At 37.0% G+C, this 13,226-nt stretch overlaps 17 non-coding genes across 17 annotated transcripts; all 17 read right to left on the bottom strand.

Moving 5' to 3' along the window:
- Positions 1–172: 172 nt before the first annotated feature.
- On the bottom strand, positions 173–313 carry LOC145657787 (U4 spliceosomal RNA). Its single transcript, XR_014123662.1, has one exon. It is a non-coding gene; the product is annotated as a U4 spliceosomal RNA (small nuclear RNA).
- A 634-nt stretch (positions 314–947) lies between these two features.
- Positions 948–1,088, bottom strand: LOC145657754 (U4 spliceosomal RNA). Its single transcript, XR_014123629.1, has one exon. It is a non-coding gene; the product is annotated as a U4 spliceosomal RNA (small nuclear RNA).
- Positions 1,089–1,722: 634 nt separating this feature from the next.
- On the bottom strand, positions 1,723–1,863 carry LOC145657816 (U4 spliceosomal RNA). Its single transcript, XR_014123690.1, has one exon. It is a non-coding gene; the product is annotated as a U4 spliceosomal RNA (small nuclear RNA).
- A 634-nt stretch (positions 1,864–2,497) lies between these two features.
- Positions 2,498–2,638, bottom strand: LOC145657707 (U4 spliceosomal RNA). Its single transcript, XR_014123582.1, has one exon. It is a non-coding gene; the product is annotated as a U4 spliceosomal RNA (small nuclear RNA).
- A 634-nt stretch (positions 2,639–3,272) lies between these two features.
- LOC145657809 (U4 spliceosomal RNA) lies at positions 3,273–3,413 on the bottom strand. The gene has a single exon (XR_014123683.1). It is a non-coding gene; the product is annotated as a U4 spliceosomal RNA (small nuclear RNA).
- Positions 3,414–4,047: 634 nt separating this feature from the next.
- Positions 4,048–4,188, bottom strand: LOC145657785 (U4 spliceosomal RNA). Its single transcript, XR_014123660.1, has one exon. It is a non-coding gene; the product is annotated as a U4 spliceosomal RNA (small nuclear RNA).
- Positions 4,189–4,822: 634 nt separating this feature from the next.
- Positions 4,823–4,963, bottom strand: LOC145657753 (U4 spliceosomal RNA). The gene has a single exon (XR_014123628.1). It is a non-coding gene; the product is annotated as a U4 spliceosomal RNA (small nuclear RNA).
- A 634-nt stretch (positions 4,964–5,597) lies between these two features.
- On the bottom strand, positions 5,598–5,738 carry LOC145657815 (U4 spliceosomal RNA). Its single transcript, XR_014123689.1, has one exon. It is a non-coding gene; the product is annotated as a U4 spliceosomal RNA (small nuclear RNA).
- Positions 5,739–6,372: 634 nt separating this feature from the next.
- Positions 6,373–6,513, bottom strand: LOC145657791 (U4 spliceosomal RNA). The gene has a single exon (XR_014123666.1). It is a non-coding gene; the product is annotated as a U4 spliceosomal RNA (small nuclear RNA).
- A 634-nt stretch (positions 6,514–7,147) lies between these two features.
- LOC145657796 (U4 spliceosomal RNA) lies at positions 7,148–7,288 on the bottom strand. Its single transcript, XR_014123670.1, has one exon. It is a non-coding gene; the product is annotated as a U4 spliceosomal RNA (small nuclear RNA).
- A 634-nt stretch (positions 7,289–7,922) lies between these two features.
- Positions 7,923–8,063, bottom strand: LOC145657669 (U4 spliceosomal RNA). Its single transcript, XR_014123545.1, has one exon. It is a non-coding gene; the product is annotated as a U4 spliceosomal RNA (small nuclear RNA).
- A 634-nt stretch (positions 8,064–8,697) lies between these two features.
- LOC145657752 (U4 spliceosomal RNA) lies at positions 8,698–8,838 on the bottom strand. Its single transcript, XR_014123627.1, has one exon. It is a non-coding gene; the product is annotated as a U4 spliceosomal RNA (small nuclear RNA).
- A 634-nt stretch (positions 8,839–9,472) lies between these two features.
- Positions 9,473–9,613, bottom strand: LOC145657811 (U4 spliceosomal RNA). The gene has a single exon (XR_014123685.1). It is a non-coding gene; the product is annotated as a U4 spliceosomal RNA (small nuclear RNA).
- A 634-nt stretch (positions 9,614–10,247) lies between these two features.
- LOC145657790 (U4 spliceosomal RNA) lies at positions 10,248–10,388 on the bottom strand. The gene has a single exon (XR_014123665.1). It is a non-coding gene; the product is annotated as a U4 spliceosomal RNA (small nuclear RNA).
- A 634-nt stretch (positions 10,389–11,022) lies between these two features.
- On the bottom strand, positions 11,023–11,163 carry LOC145657751 (U4 spliceosomal RNA). Its single transcript, XR_014123626.1, has one exon. It is a non-coding gene; the product is annotated as a U4 spliceosomal RNA (small nuclear RNA).
- A 634-nt stretch (positions 11,164–11,797) lies between these two features.
- Positions 11,798–11,938, bottom strand: LOC145657808 (U4 spliceosomal RNA). The gene has a single exon (XR_014123682.1). It is a non-coding gene; the product is annotated as a U4 spliceosomal RNA (small nuclear RNA).
- Positions 11,939–12,572: 634 nt separating this feature from the next.
- Positions 12,573–12,713, bottom strand: LOC145657784 (U4 spliceosomal RNA). Its single transcript, XR_014123659.1, has one exon. It is a non-coding gene; the product is annotated as a U4 spliceosomal RNA (small nuclear RNA).
- Positions 12,714–13,226: the final 513 nt, after the last annotated feature.

Here is a 13,226-nt window from a genome sequence, read left to right as displayed (position 1 = left end):
ACTTGCATAGACTGTGCACTCAACACAGTGGACAGTGAATTATAAAAACAAACAAAATCTCTCCAGCACAAACAGAAGAAAGCAATAAACAGAAGAACAACCAACAATAACAATATCACTTTCCAAACAAAAAACAAATCAGTAACAATAATGACTTTCACAATTCGACAAGTCTCCAAAGAGACTAGCAAAAATCGCCATGGCTGACTATTTTTCAAGTCATCCAAGCGGGGTATTGGGTAAAGTTTTCAACCAGCAATGATCATGCTTCGAATAAACCTCATAAGGTACGATATTGCCTCTGCAAAAGAATAAGACAGCAATCCAGAAGGAAAAGTACATAGGATCTGCACAGAGAAACTCAAGAATGGAATCTGTTTTGACATCATGCACAAATGAATTGCTGTATGTTCAAGTAGCCAAAAAACATCAAATGTATAAATATCATTTTGGGGGGAAGCTATAGTCATGATCAAACTAATGGCATAAAAAAACAATAATGCATGGGCAACAGCAAAAAGGATCATGGGAATTATAGCACTGTAAAGGCGGAGTCAAGGAGGGAACAATGAGTACAGGAGGAATGAAATATGGAACATCATGTGCATGCTGCCCATACAAGTGAGTACAGGCATTTGCCAGGGTAAATAATAGCTCAAGAAGCCAGCAGACAGAAAGGAGTCACTTGCCATTAAGATACCATCATTCCCATATTATCTCAACAAAACAAAAAAAGAATCAACTAAACTGCTCAAGAAATATAATGGGATTGTAAACTTGCATAGACTGTGCACCCAACACAGTGGACAGTGAATTATAAAAACAAACAAAATCTCTCCAGCACAAACATAAGAAAGCAATAAACAGAAGAACAACCAACAATAACACTATGACTTTCCAAACAAAAAACAAATCAGTAACAATAATGACTTTCACAATTTGACAAGTCTCCAAAGAGACTAGCAAAAATTGCCATGGCTGACTATTTTTCAAGTCATCCAAGCAGGGTATTGGGTAAAGTTTTCAACCAGCAATGATCATGCTTCGGATAAACCTCATAAGGTACGATATTGCCTCTGCAAAAGAATAAGACAGCAATCCAGAAGGAAAAGTACATAGGATCTGCACAGAGAAACTCATGAATGGAATCTGTTTTGACATCATGCACAAATGAATTGCTGTATGTTCAAGTAGCCAAAAAACATCAAATGTATAAATATCATTTTGGGGGGAAGCTATAGTCATGATCAAACTAATGGCATAAAAAAACAATAATGCATGGGCAACAGCAAAAAGGATCATAGGAATTATAGCACTGTAAAGGCGGAGTCAAGTAGGGAACAATGAGTACAGGAGGAATGAAATATGGAACATCATGTGCATGCTGCCCATACAAGTGAGTACAGGCATTTGCCAGGGTAAATAATAGCTCAAGAAGCCAGCAGACAGACAGGAGTCACTTGCCATTAAGATACCATCATTCCCATATTATCTCAACAAAACAAAAAAAGAATCAACTAAACTGCTCAAGAAATATAATGGGATTGTAAACTTGCATAGACTGTGCACCCAACACAGTGGACAGTGAATTATAAAAACAAACAAAATCTCTCCAGCACAAACATAAGAAAGCAATAAACAGAAGAACAACCAACAATAACACTATGACTTTCCAAACAAAAAACAAATCAGTAACAATAATGACTTTCACAATTTGACAAGTCTCCAAAGAGACTAGCAAAAATTGCCATGGCTGACTATTTTCCAAGTCATCCAAGCGGGGTATTGGGTAAAGTTTTCAACCAGCAATGATCACGCTTCGGATAAACCTCATAAGCTACGATATTGCCTCTGCGAAAGAATAAGGCAGCAATCCAGAAGGAAAAGTACATAGGATCTGCACAGAGAAACTCAAGAATTGAATTTGTTTTGACATCATGCACAAATGAATTGCTGTATGTTCAAGTAGCCAAAAAACATCAAATGTATAAATATCATTTTGGGGGGAAGCTATAGTCATGATCAAACTAATGGCATAAAAAAACAATAATGCATGGGCAACAGCAAAAAGGATCATGGGAATTATAGCATTATAAAGGCGGAGTCAAGGAGGGAACAATGAGTACAGGAGGAATGAAATATGGAACATCATGTGGATGCTGCTCATACAAGTGAGTACAGGCATTTGCCAGGGTAAATAATAGCTCAAGAAGCCAGCAGACAGAAAGGAGTCACTTGCCATTAAGATACCATCATTCCCATATTATCTCAACAAAACAAAAAAAGAATCAACTAAACTGCTCAAGAAATATAATGGGATTGTAAACTTGCATAGACTGTGCACCCAACACAGTGGACAGTGAATTATAAAAACAAACAAAATCTCACCAGCACAAACAGAAGAAAGCAATAAACAGAAAAACAACCAACAATAACACTATGACTTTCCAAACAAAAAACAAATCAGTAACAATAATGACTTTCACAATTTGACAAGTCTCCAAGGAGACTAGCAAAAATTGCCATGGCTGACTATTTTTCAAGTCATCCAAGCAGGGTATTGGGTAAAGTTTTCAAACAGCAATGATCACGCTTCGGATAAACCTCATAAGCTACGATATTGCCTCTGCGAAAGAATAAGACAGCAATCCAGAAGGAAAAGTACATAGGATCCGCACAGAGAAACTCATGAATGGAATCTGTTTTGACATCATGCACAAATGAATTGCTGTATGTTCAAGTAGCCAAAAAACATCAAATGTATAAATATCATTTTGGGGGGAAGCTATAGTCATGATCAAACTAATGGCATAAAAAAACAATAATGCATGGGCAACAGCAAAAAGGATCATGGAAATTATAGCACTGTAAAGGCGGAGTCAAGGAGGGAACAATGAGTACAGGAGGAATGAAATATGGAACATCATGTGCATGCTGCCCATACAAGTGAGTACAGGCATTTGCCAGGGTAAATAATAGCTCAAGAAGCCAGCAGACAGAAAGGAGACACTTGCCATTAAGATACCATCATTCCCAAATTACCTCAACAAAACAAAAAAAGAATCAACTAAACTGCTCAAGAAATATAATGGGATTGTAAACTTGCATAGACTGTGCACCCAACACAGTGGACAGTGAATTATAAAAACAAACAAAATCTCACCAGCACAAACACAAGAAAGCAATAAACAGAAGAACAACCAACAATAACACTATGACTTTCCAAACAAAAAACAAATCAGTAACAATAATGACTTTCACAATTTGACAAGTCTCCAAAGAGACTAGCAAAAATTGCCATGGCTGACTATTTTCCAAGTCATCCAAGCGGGGTATTGGGTAAAGTTTTCAACCAGCAATGATCACGCTTCGGATAAACCTCATAAGCTACGATATTGCCTCTGCGAAAAAATAAGACAGCAATTCAGAAGGAAAAGTACATAGGATCTGCACAGAGAAACTCATGAATGGAATCTTTTTTGACATCATGCACAAATGAATTGCTGTATGTTCAAGTAGCCAAAAAACATCAAATGTATAAATATCATTTTGGGGGGAAGCTATAGTCATGATCAAACTAATGGCATAAAAAAACAATAATGCATGGGCAACAGCAAAAAGGATCATGGGAATTATAGCACTGTAAAGGCGGAGTCAAGGAGGGAACAATGAGTACAGGAGGAATGAAATATGGAACATCATGTGCATGCTGCCCATACAAGTGTGTACAGGCATTTGCCAGGGTAAATAATAGCTCAAGAAACCAGCAGACAGACAGGAGTCACTTGCCATTAAGATACCATCATTCCCAAATTACCTCAACAAAACAAAAAAAGAATCAACTAAACTGCTCAAGAAATATAATGGGATTGTAAACTTGCATAGACTGTGCAGCCAACTCAGTGGACAGTGAATTATAAAAACAAACAAAATCTCTCCAGCACAAACAGAAGAAAGCATTAAACAGAAGAACAACCAACAATAACACTATCACTTTCCAAACAAAAAACAAATCAGTAACAATAATGACTTTCACAATTCGACAAGTCTCCAAAGAGACTAGCAAAAATCGCCATGGCTGACTATTTTTCAAGTCATCCAAGCAGGGTATTGGGTAAAGTTTTCAACCAGCAATGATCATGCTTCGGATAAACCTCATAAGGTACGATATTGCCTCTGCAAAAAAATAAGACAGCAATCCAGAAGGAAAAGTACATAGGATCTGCACAGAGAAACTCAAGAATGGAATCTGTTTTGACATCATGCACAAATGAATTGCTGTATGTTCAAGTAGCCAAAAAACATCAAATGTATAAATATCATTTTGGGGGGAAGCTATAGTCATGATCAAACTAATGGCATAAAAAAACAATAATGCATGGGCAACAGCAAAAAGGATCATGGGAATTATAGCACTGTAAAGGCGGAGTCAAGGAGGGAACAATGAGTACAGGAGGAATGAAATATGGAACATCATGTGCATGCTGCCCATACAAGTGAGTACAGGCATTTGCCAGGGTAAATAATAGCTCAAGAAGCCAGCAGACAGAAAGGAGTCACTTGCCATTAAGATACCATCATTCCCATATTATCTCAACAAAACAAAAAAAGAATCAACTAAACTGCTCAAGAAATATAATGGGATTGTAAACTTGCATAGACTGTGCACCCAACACAGTGGACAGTGAATTATAAAAACAAACAAAATCTCTCCAGCACAAACATAAGAAAGCAATAAACAGAAGAACAACCAACAATAACACTATGACTTTCCAAACAAAAAACAAATCAGTAACAATAATGACTTTCACAATTTGACAAGTCTCCAAAGAGACTAGCAAAAATTGCCATGGCTGACTATTTTTCAAGTCATCCAAGCAGGGTATTGGGTAAAGTTTTCAACCAGCAATGATCATGCTTCGGATAAACCTCATAAGGTACGATATTGCCTCTGCAAAAGAATAAGACAGCAATCCAGAAGGAAAAGTACATAGGATCTGCACAGAGAAACTCATGAATGGAATCTGTTTTGACATCATGCACAAATGAATTGCTGTATGTTCAAGTAGCCAAAAAACATCAAATGTATAAATATCATTTTGGGGGGAAGCTATAGTCATGATCAAACTAATGGCATAAAAAAACAATAATGCATGGGCAACAGCAAAAAGGATCATAGGAATTATAGCACTGTAAAGGCGGAGTCAAGTAGGGAACAATGAGTACAGGAGGAATGAAATATGGAACATCATGTGTATGCTGCCCATACAAGTGAGTACAGGCATTTGCCAGGGTAAATAATAGCTCAAGAAGCCAGCAGACAGACAGGAGTCACTTGCCATTAAGATACCATCATTCCCATATTATCTCAACAAAACAAAAAAAGAATCAACTAAACTGCTCAAGAAATATAATGGGATTGTAAACTTGCATAGACTGTGCACCCAACACAGTGGACAGTGAATTATAAAAACAAACAAAATCTCTCCAGCACAAACATAAGAAAGCAATAAACAGAAGAACAACCAACAATAACACTATGACTTTCCAAACAAAAAACAAATCAGTAACAATAATGACTTTCACAATTTGACAAGTCTCCAAAGAGACTAGCAAAAATTGCCATGGCTGACTATTTTCCAAGTCATCCAAGCGGGGTATTGGGTAAAGTTTTCAACCAGCAATGATCACGCTTCGGATAAACCTCATAAGCTACGATATTGCCTCTGCGAAAGAATAAGGCAGCAATCCAGAAGGAAAAGTACATAGGATCTGCACAGAGAAACTCAAGAATTGAATTTGTTTTGACATCATGCACAAATGAATTGCTGTATGTTCAAGTAGCCAAAAAACATCAAATGTATAAATATCATTTTGGGGGGAAGCTATAGTCATGATCAAACTAATGGCATAAAAAAACAATAATGCATGGGCAACAGCAAAAAGGATCATGGGAATTATAGCACTGTAAAGGCGGAGTCAAGTAGGGAACAATGAGTACAGGAGGAATGAAATATGGAACATCATGTGGATGCTGCTCATACAAGTGAGTACAGGCATTTGCCAGGGTAAATAATAGCTCAAGAATCCAGCAGACAGAAAGGAGTCACTTGCCATTAAGATACCATCATTCCCATATTACCTCAACAAAACAAAAAAAGAATCAACTAAACTGCTCAAGAAATATAATGGGATTGTAAACTTGCATAGACTGTGCACCAAACACAGTGGACAGTGAATTATAAAAACAAACAAAATCTCACCAGCACAAACAGAAGAAAGCAATAAACAGAAAAACAACCAACAATAACACTATGACTTTCCAAACAAAAAACAAACCAGTAACAATAATGATTTTCACAATTTGACAAGTCTCCAGATAGACTAGCAAAAATTGCCATGGCTGACTATTTTTCAAGTTATCCAAGCAGAGTATTGGGTAAAGTTTTCAAACAGCAATGATCACGCTTCGGATAAACCTCATAAGCTACGATATTGCCTCTGCGAAAGAATAAAACAGCAATCCAGAAGGAACAGTACATAGGATCTGCACAGAGAAACTCATGAATGGAATCTGTTTTGACATCATGCACAAATGAATTGCTGTATGTTCAAGTAGCCAAAAAACATCAAATGTATAAATATCATTTTGGGGGGAAGCTATAGTCATGATCAAACTAATGGCATAAAAAAACAATAATGCATGGGCAACAGCAAAAAGGATCATGGAAATTATAGCACTGTAAAGGCGGAGTCAAGGAGGGAAAAATGAGTACAGGAGGAATGAAATATGGAACATCATGTGCATGCTGCCCATACAAGTGAGTACAGGCATTTGCCAGGGTAAATAATAGCTCAAGAAGCCAGCAGACAGAAAGGAGTCACTTGCCATTAAGATACCATCATTCCCATATTATCTCAACAAAACAAAAAAAGAATCAACTAAACTGCTCAAGAAATATAATGGGATTGTAAACTTGCATAGACTGTGCACCCAACACAGTGGACAGTGAATTATAAAAACAAACAAAATCTCTCCAGCACAAACATAAGAAAGCAATAAACAGAAGAACAACCAACAATAACACTATGACTTTCCAAACAAAAAACAAATCAGTAACAATAATGACTTTCACAATTTGACAGGTCTCCAAAGAGACTAGCAAAAATTGCCATGGCTGACTATTTTTCAAGTCATCCAAGCGGGGTATTGGGTAAAGTTTTCAACCAGCAATGATCACGCTTCGGATAAACCTCATAAGCTACGATATTGCCTCTGCGAAAGAATAAGACAGCAATCCAGAAGGAAAAGTACATAGGATCTGCACAGAGAAACTCATGAATGGAATCTGTTTTGACATCATGCACAAATGAATTGCTGTATGTTCAAGTAGCCAAAAAACATCAAATGTATAAATATCATTTTGGGGGGAAGCTATAGTCATGATCAAACTAATGGCATAAAAAAACAATAATGCATGGGCAACAGCAAAAAGGATCATGGGAATTATAGCACTGTAAAGGCGGAGTCAAGGAGGGAACAATGAGTACAGGAGGAATGAAATATGGAACATCATGTGCATGCTGCCCATACAAGTGAGTACAGGCATTTGCCAGGGTAAATAATAGCTCAAGAAGCCAGCAGACAGACAGGAGTCACTTGCCATTAAGATACCATCATTCCCATATTATCTCAACAAAACAAAAAAAGAATCAACTAAACTGCTCAAGAAATATAATGGGATTGTAAACTTGCATAGACTGTGCACTCAACACAGTGGACAGTGAATTATAAAAACAAACAAAATCTCTCCAGCACAAACATAAGAAAGCAATAAACAGAAGAACAACCAACAAAAACACTATGACTTTCCAAACAAAAAACAAATCAGTAACAATAATGACTTTCACAATTTGACAAGTCTCCAAAGAGACTAGCAAAAATTGCCATGGCTGACTATTTTTCAAGTCATCCAAGCAGGGTATTGGGTAAAGTTTTCAACCAGCAATGATCACGCTTCGGATAAACCTCATAAGCTACGATATTGCCTCTGCGAAAGAATAAGACAACAATCCAGAAGGAAAAGTACATAGGATCTGCACAGAGAAACTCATGAATGGAATCTGTTTTGACATCATGCACAAATGAATTGCTGTATGTTCAAGTAACCAAAAAACATCAAATGTATAAATATCATTTTGGGGGGAAGCTATAGTCATGATCAAACTAATGGCATAAAAAAACAATAATGCATGGGCAACAGCAAAAAGGATCATGGGAATTATAGCACTGTAAAGGCGGAGTCAAGTAGGGAACAATGAGTACAGGAGGAATGAAATATGGAACATCATGTGCATGCTGCCCATACAAGTGAGTACAGGCATTTGCCAGGGTAAATAATAGCTCAAGAAGCCAGCAGACAGACAGGAGTCACTTGCCATTAAGATACCATCATTCCCAAATTACCTCAACAAAACAAAAAAAGAATCAACTAAACTGCTCAAGAAATATAATGGGATTGTAAACTTGCATAGACTGTGCAGCCAACTCAGTGGACAGTGAATTATAAAAACAAACAAAATCTCTCCAGCACAAACAGAAGAAAGCAATAAACAGAAGAACAACCAACAATAACACTATCACTTTCCAAACAAAAAACAAATCAGTAACAATAATGACTTTCACAATTTGACAAGTCTCCAAAGAGACTAGCAAAAATTGCCATGGCTGACTATTTTTCAAGTCATCCAAGCAGGGTATTGGGTAAAGTTTTCAACCAGCAATGATCATGCTTCGGATAAACCTCATAAGGTACGATATTGCCTCTGCAAAAGAATAAGACAGCAATCCAGAAGGAAAAGTACATAGGATCTGCACAGAGAAACTCATGAATGGAATCTGTTTTGACATCATGCACAAATGAATTGCTGTATGTTCAAGTAGCCAAAAAACATCAAATGTATAAATATCATTTTGGGGGGAAGCTATAGTCATGATCAAACTAATGGCATAAAAAAACAATAATGCATGGGCAACAGCAAAAAGGATCATAGGAATTATAGCACTGTAAAGGCGGAGTCAAGTAGGGAACAATGAGTACAGGAGGAATGAAATATGGAACATCATGTGCATGCTGCCCATACAAGTGAGTACAGGCATTTGCCAGGGTAAATAATAGCTCAAGAAGCCAGCAGACAGACAGGAGTCACTTGCCATTAAGATACCATCATTCCCATATTATCTCAACAAAACAAAAAAAGAATCAACTAAACTGCTCAAGAAATATAATGGGATTGTAAACTTGCATAGACTGTGCACCCAACACAGTGGACAGTGAATTATAAAAACAAACAAAATCTCTCCAGCACAAGCATAAGAAAGCAATAAACAGAAGAACAACCAACAATAACACTATGACTTTCCAAACAAAAAACAAATCAGTAACAATAATGACTTTCACAATTTGACAAGTCTCCAAAGAGACTAGCAAAAATTGCCATGGCTGACTATTTTCCAAGTCATCCAAGCGGGGTATTGGGTAAAGTTTTCAACCAGCAATGATCACGCTTCGGATAAACCTCATAAGCTACGATATTGCCTCTGCAAAAAAATAAGACATCAATTCAGAAGGAAAAGTACATAGGATCTGCACAGAGAAACTCATGAATGGAATCTTTTTTGACATCATGCACAAATGAATTGCTGTATGTTCAAGTAGCCAAAAAACATCAAATGTATAAATATCATTTTGGGGGGAAGCTATAGTCATGATCAAACTAATGGCATAAAAAAACAATAATGCATGGGCAACAGCAAAAAGGATCATGGGAATTATAGCACTGTAAAGGCGGAGTCAAGGAGGGAACAATGAGTACAGGAGGAATGAAATATGGAACATCATGTGCATGCTGCCCATACAAGTGTGTACAGGCATTTGCCAGGGTAAATAATAGCTCAAGAAACCAGCAGACAGACAGGAGTCACTTGCCATTAAGATACCATCATTCCCAAATTACCTCAACAAAACAAAAAAAGAATCAACTAAACTGCTCAAGAAATATAATGGGATTGTAAACTTGCATAGACTGTGCAGCCAACTCAGTGGACAGTGAATTATAAAAACAAACAAAATCTCTCCAGCACAAACAGAAGAAAGCATTAAATAGAAGAACAACCAACAATAACACTATCACTTTCCAAACAAAAAACAAATCAGTAACAATAATGACTTTCACAATTCGACAAGTCTCCAAAGAGACTAGCAAAAATCGCCATGGCTGACTATTTTTCAAGTCATCCAAGCGGGGTATTGGGTAAAGTTTTCAACCAGCAATGATCATGCTTCGGATAAACCTCATAAGGTACGATATTGCATCTGCAAAAGAATAAGACAGCAATCCAGAAGGAAAAGTACATAGGATCTGCACAGAGAAACTCAAGAATGGAATCTGTTTTGACATCATGCACAAATGAATTGCTGTATGTTCAAGTAGCCAAAAAACATCAAATGTATAAATATCATTTTGGGGGGAAGCTATAGTCATGATCAAACTAATGGCATAAAAAAACAATAATGCATGGGCAACAGCAAAAAGGATCATGGGAATTATAGCACTGTAAAGGCGGAGTCAAGGAGGGAACAATGAGTACAGGAGGAATGAAATATGGAACATCATGTGCATGCTGCCCATACAAGTGAGTACAGGCATTTGCCAGGGTAAATAATAGCTCAAGAAGCCAGCAGACAGAAAGGAGTCACTTGCCATTAAGATACCATCATTCCCATATTATCTCAACAAAACAAAAAAAGAATCAACTAAACTGCTCAAGAAATATAATGGGATTGTAAACTTGCATAGACTGTGCACCCAACACAGTGGACAGTGAATTATAAAAACAAACAAAATCTCTCCAGCACAAACATAAGAAAGCAATAAACAGAAGAACAACCAACAATAACACTATGACTTTCCAAACAAAAAACAAATCAGTAACAATAATGACTTTCACAATTTGACAAGTCTCCAAAGAGACTAGCAAAAATTGCCATGGCTGACTATTTTTCAAGTCATCCAAGCAGGGTATTGGGTAAAGTTTTCAACCAGCAATGATCATGCTTCGGATAAACCTCATAAGGTACGATATTGCCTCTGCAAAAGAATAAGACAGCAATCCAGAAGGAAAAGTACATAGGATCTGCACAGAGAAACTCATGAATGGAATCTGTTTTGACATCATGCACAAATGAATTGCTGTATGTTCAAGTAGCCAAAAAACATCAAATGTATAAATATCATTTTGGGGGGAAGCTATAGTCATGATCAAACTAATGGCATAAAAAAACAATAATGCATGGGCAACAGCAAAAAGGATCATAGGAATTATAGCACTGTAAAGGCAGAGTCAAGTAGGGAACAATGAGTACAGGAGGAATGAAATATGGAACATCATGTGCATGCTGCCCATACAAGTGAGTACAGGCATTTGCCAGGGTAAATAATAGCTCAAGAAGCCAGCAGACAGAAAGGAGACACTTGCCATTAAGATACCATCATTCCCAAATTACCTCAACAAAACAAAAAAAGAATCAACTAAACTGCTCAAGAAATATAATGGGATTGTAAACTTGCATAGACTGTGCACCCAACACAGTGGACAGTGAATTATAAAAACAAACAAAATCTCACCAGCACAAACACAAGAAAGCAATAAACAGAAGAACAACCAACAATAACACTATGACTTTCCAAACAAAAAACAAATCAGTAACAATAATGACTTTCACAATTTGACAAGTCTCCAAAGAGACTAGCAAAAATTGCCATGGCTGACTATTTTCCAAGTCATCCAAGCGGGGTATTGGGTAAAGTTTTCAACCAGCAATGATCACGCTTCGGATAAACCTCATAAGCTACGATATTGCCTCTGCGAAAAAATAAGACAGCAATTCAGAAGGAAAAGTACATAGGATCTGCACAGAGAAACTCATGAATGGAATCTTTTTTGACATCATGCACAAATGAATTGCTGTATGTTCAAGTAGCCAAAAAACATCAAATGTATAAATATCATTTTGGGGGGAAGCTATAGTCATGATCAAACTAATGGCATAAAAAAACAATAATGCATGGGCAACAGCAAAAAGGATCATGGGAATTATAGCACTGTAAAGGCGGAGTCAAGGAGGGAACAATGAGTACAGGAGGAATGAAATATGGAACATCATGTGCATGCTGCCCATACAAGTGTGTACAGGCATTTGCCAGGGTAAATAATAGCTCAAGAAACCAGCAGACAGACAGGAGTCACTTGCCATTAAGATACCATCATTCCCAAATTACCTCAACAAAACAAAAAAAGAATCAACTAAACTGCTCAAGAAATATAATGGGATTGTAAACTTGCATAGACTGTGCAGCCAACTCAGTGGACAGTGAATTATAAAAACAAACAAAATCTCTCCAGCACAAACAGAAGAAAGCATTAAACAGAAGAACAACCAACAATAACACTATCACTTTCCAAACAAAAAACAAATCAGTAACAATAATGACTTTCACAATTCGACAAGTCTCCAAAGAGACTAGCAAAAATCGCCATGGCTGACTATTTTTCAAGTCATCCAAGCAGGGTATTGGGTAAAGTTTTCAACCAGCAATGATCATGCTTCGGATAAACCTCATAAGGTACGATATTGCCTCTGCAAAAAAATAAGACAGCAATCCAGAAGGAAAAGTACATAGGATCTGCACAGAGAAACTCAAGAATGGAATCTGTTTTGACATCATGCACAAATGAATTGCTGTATGTTCAAGTAGCCAAAAAACATCAAATGTATAAATATCATTTTGGGGGGAAGCTATAGTCATGATCAAACTAATGGCATAAAAAAACAATAATGCATGGGCAACAGCAAAAAGGATCATGGGAATTATAGCACTGTAAAGGCGGAGTCAAGGAGGGAACAATGAGTACAGGAGGAATGAAATATGGAACATCATGTGCATGCTGCCCATACAAGTGAGTACAGGCATTTGCCAGGGTAAATAATAGCTCAAGAAGCCAGCAGACAGAAAGGAGTCACTTGCCATTAAGATACCATCATTCCCATATTATCTCAACAAAACAAAAAAAGAATCAACTAAACTGCTCAAGAAATATAATGGGATTGTAAACTTGCATAGACTGTGCACCCAACACAGTGGACAGTGAATTATAAAAACAA

This window comes from Electrophorus electricus, chromosome 4 (assembly GCF_041902795.1).
Source record: "Electrophorus electricus isolate QZ-2024a chromosome 4, ASM4190279v1, whole genome shotgun sequence".
NCBI classification, from domain to species: Eukaryota; Metazoa; Chordata; class Actinopteri; order Gymnotiformes; family Gymnotidae; genus Electrophorus; species Electrophorus electricus.
This window is presented reverse-complemented; position numbering and strand designations above follow the sequence as displayed.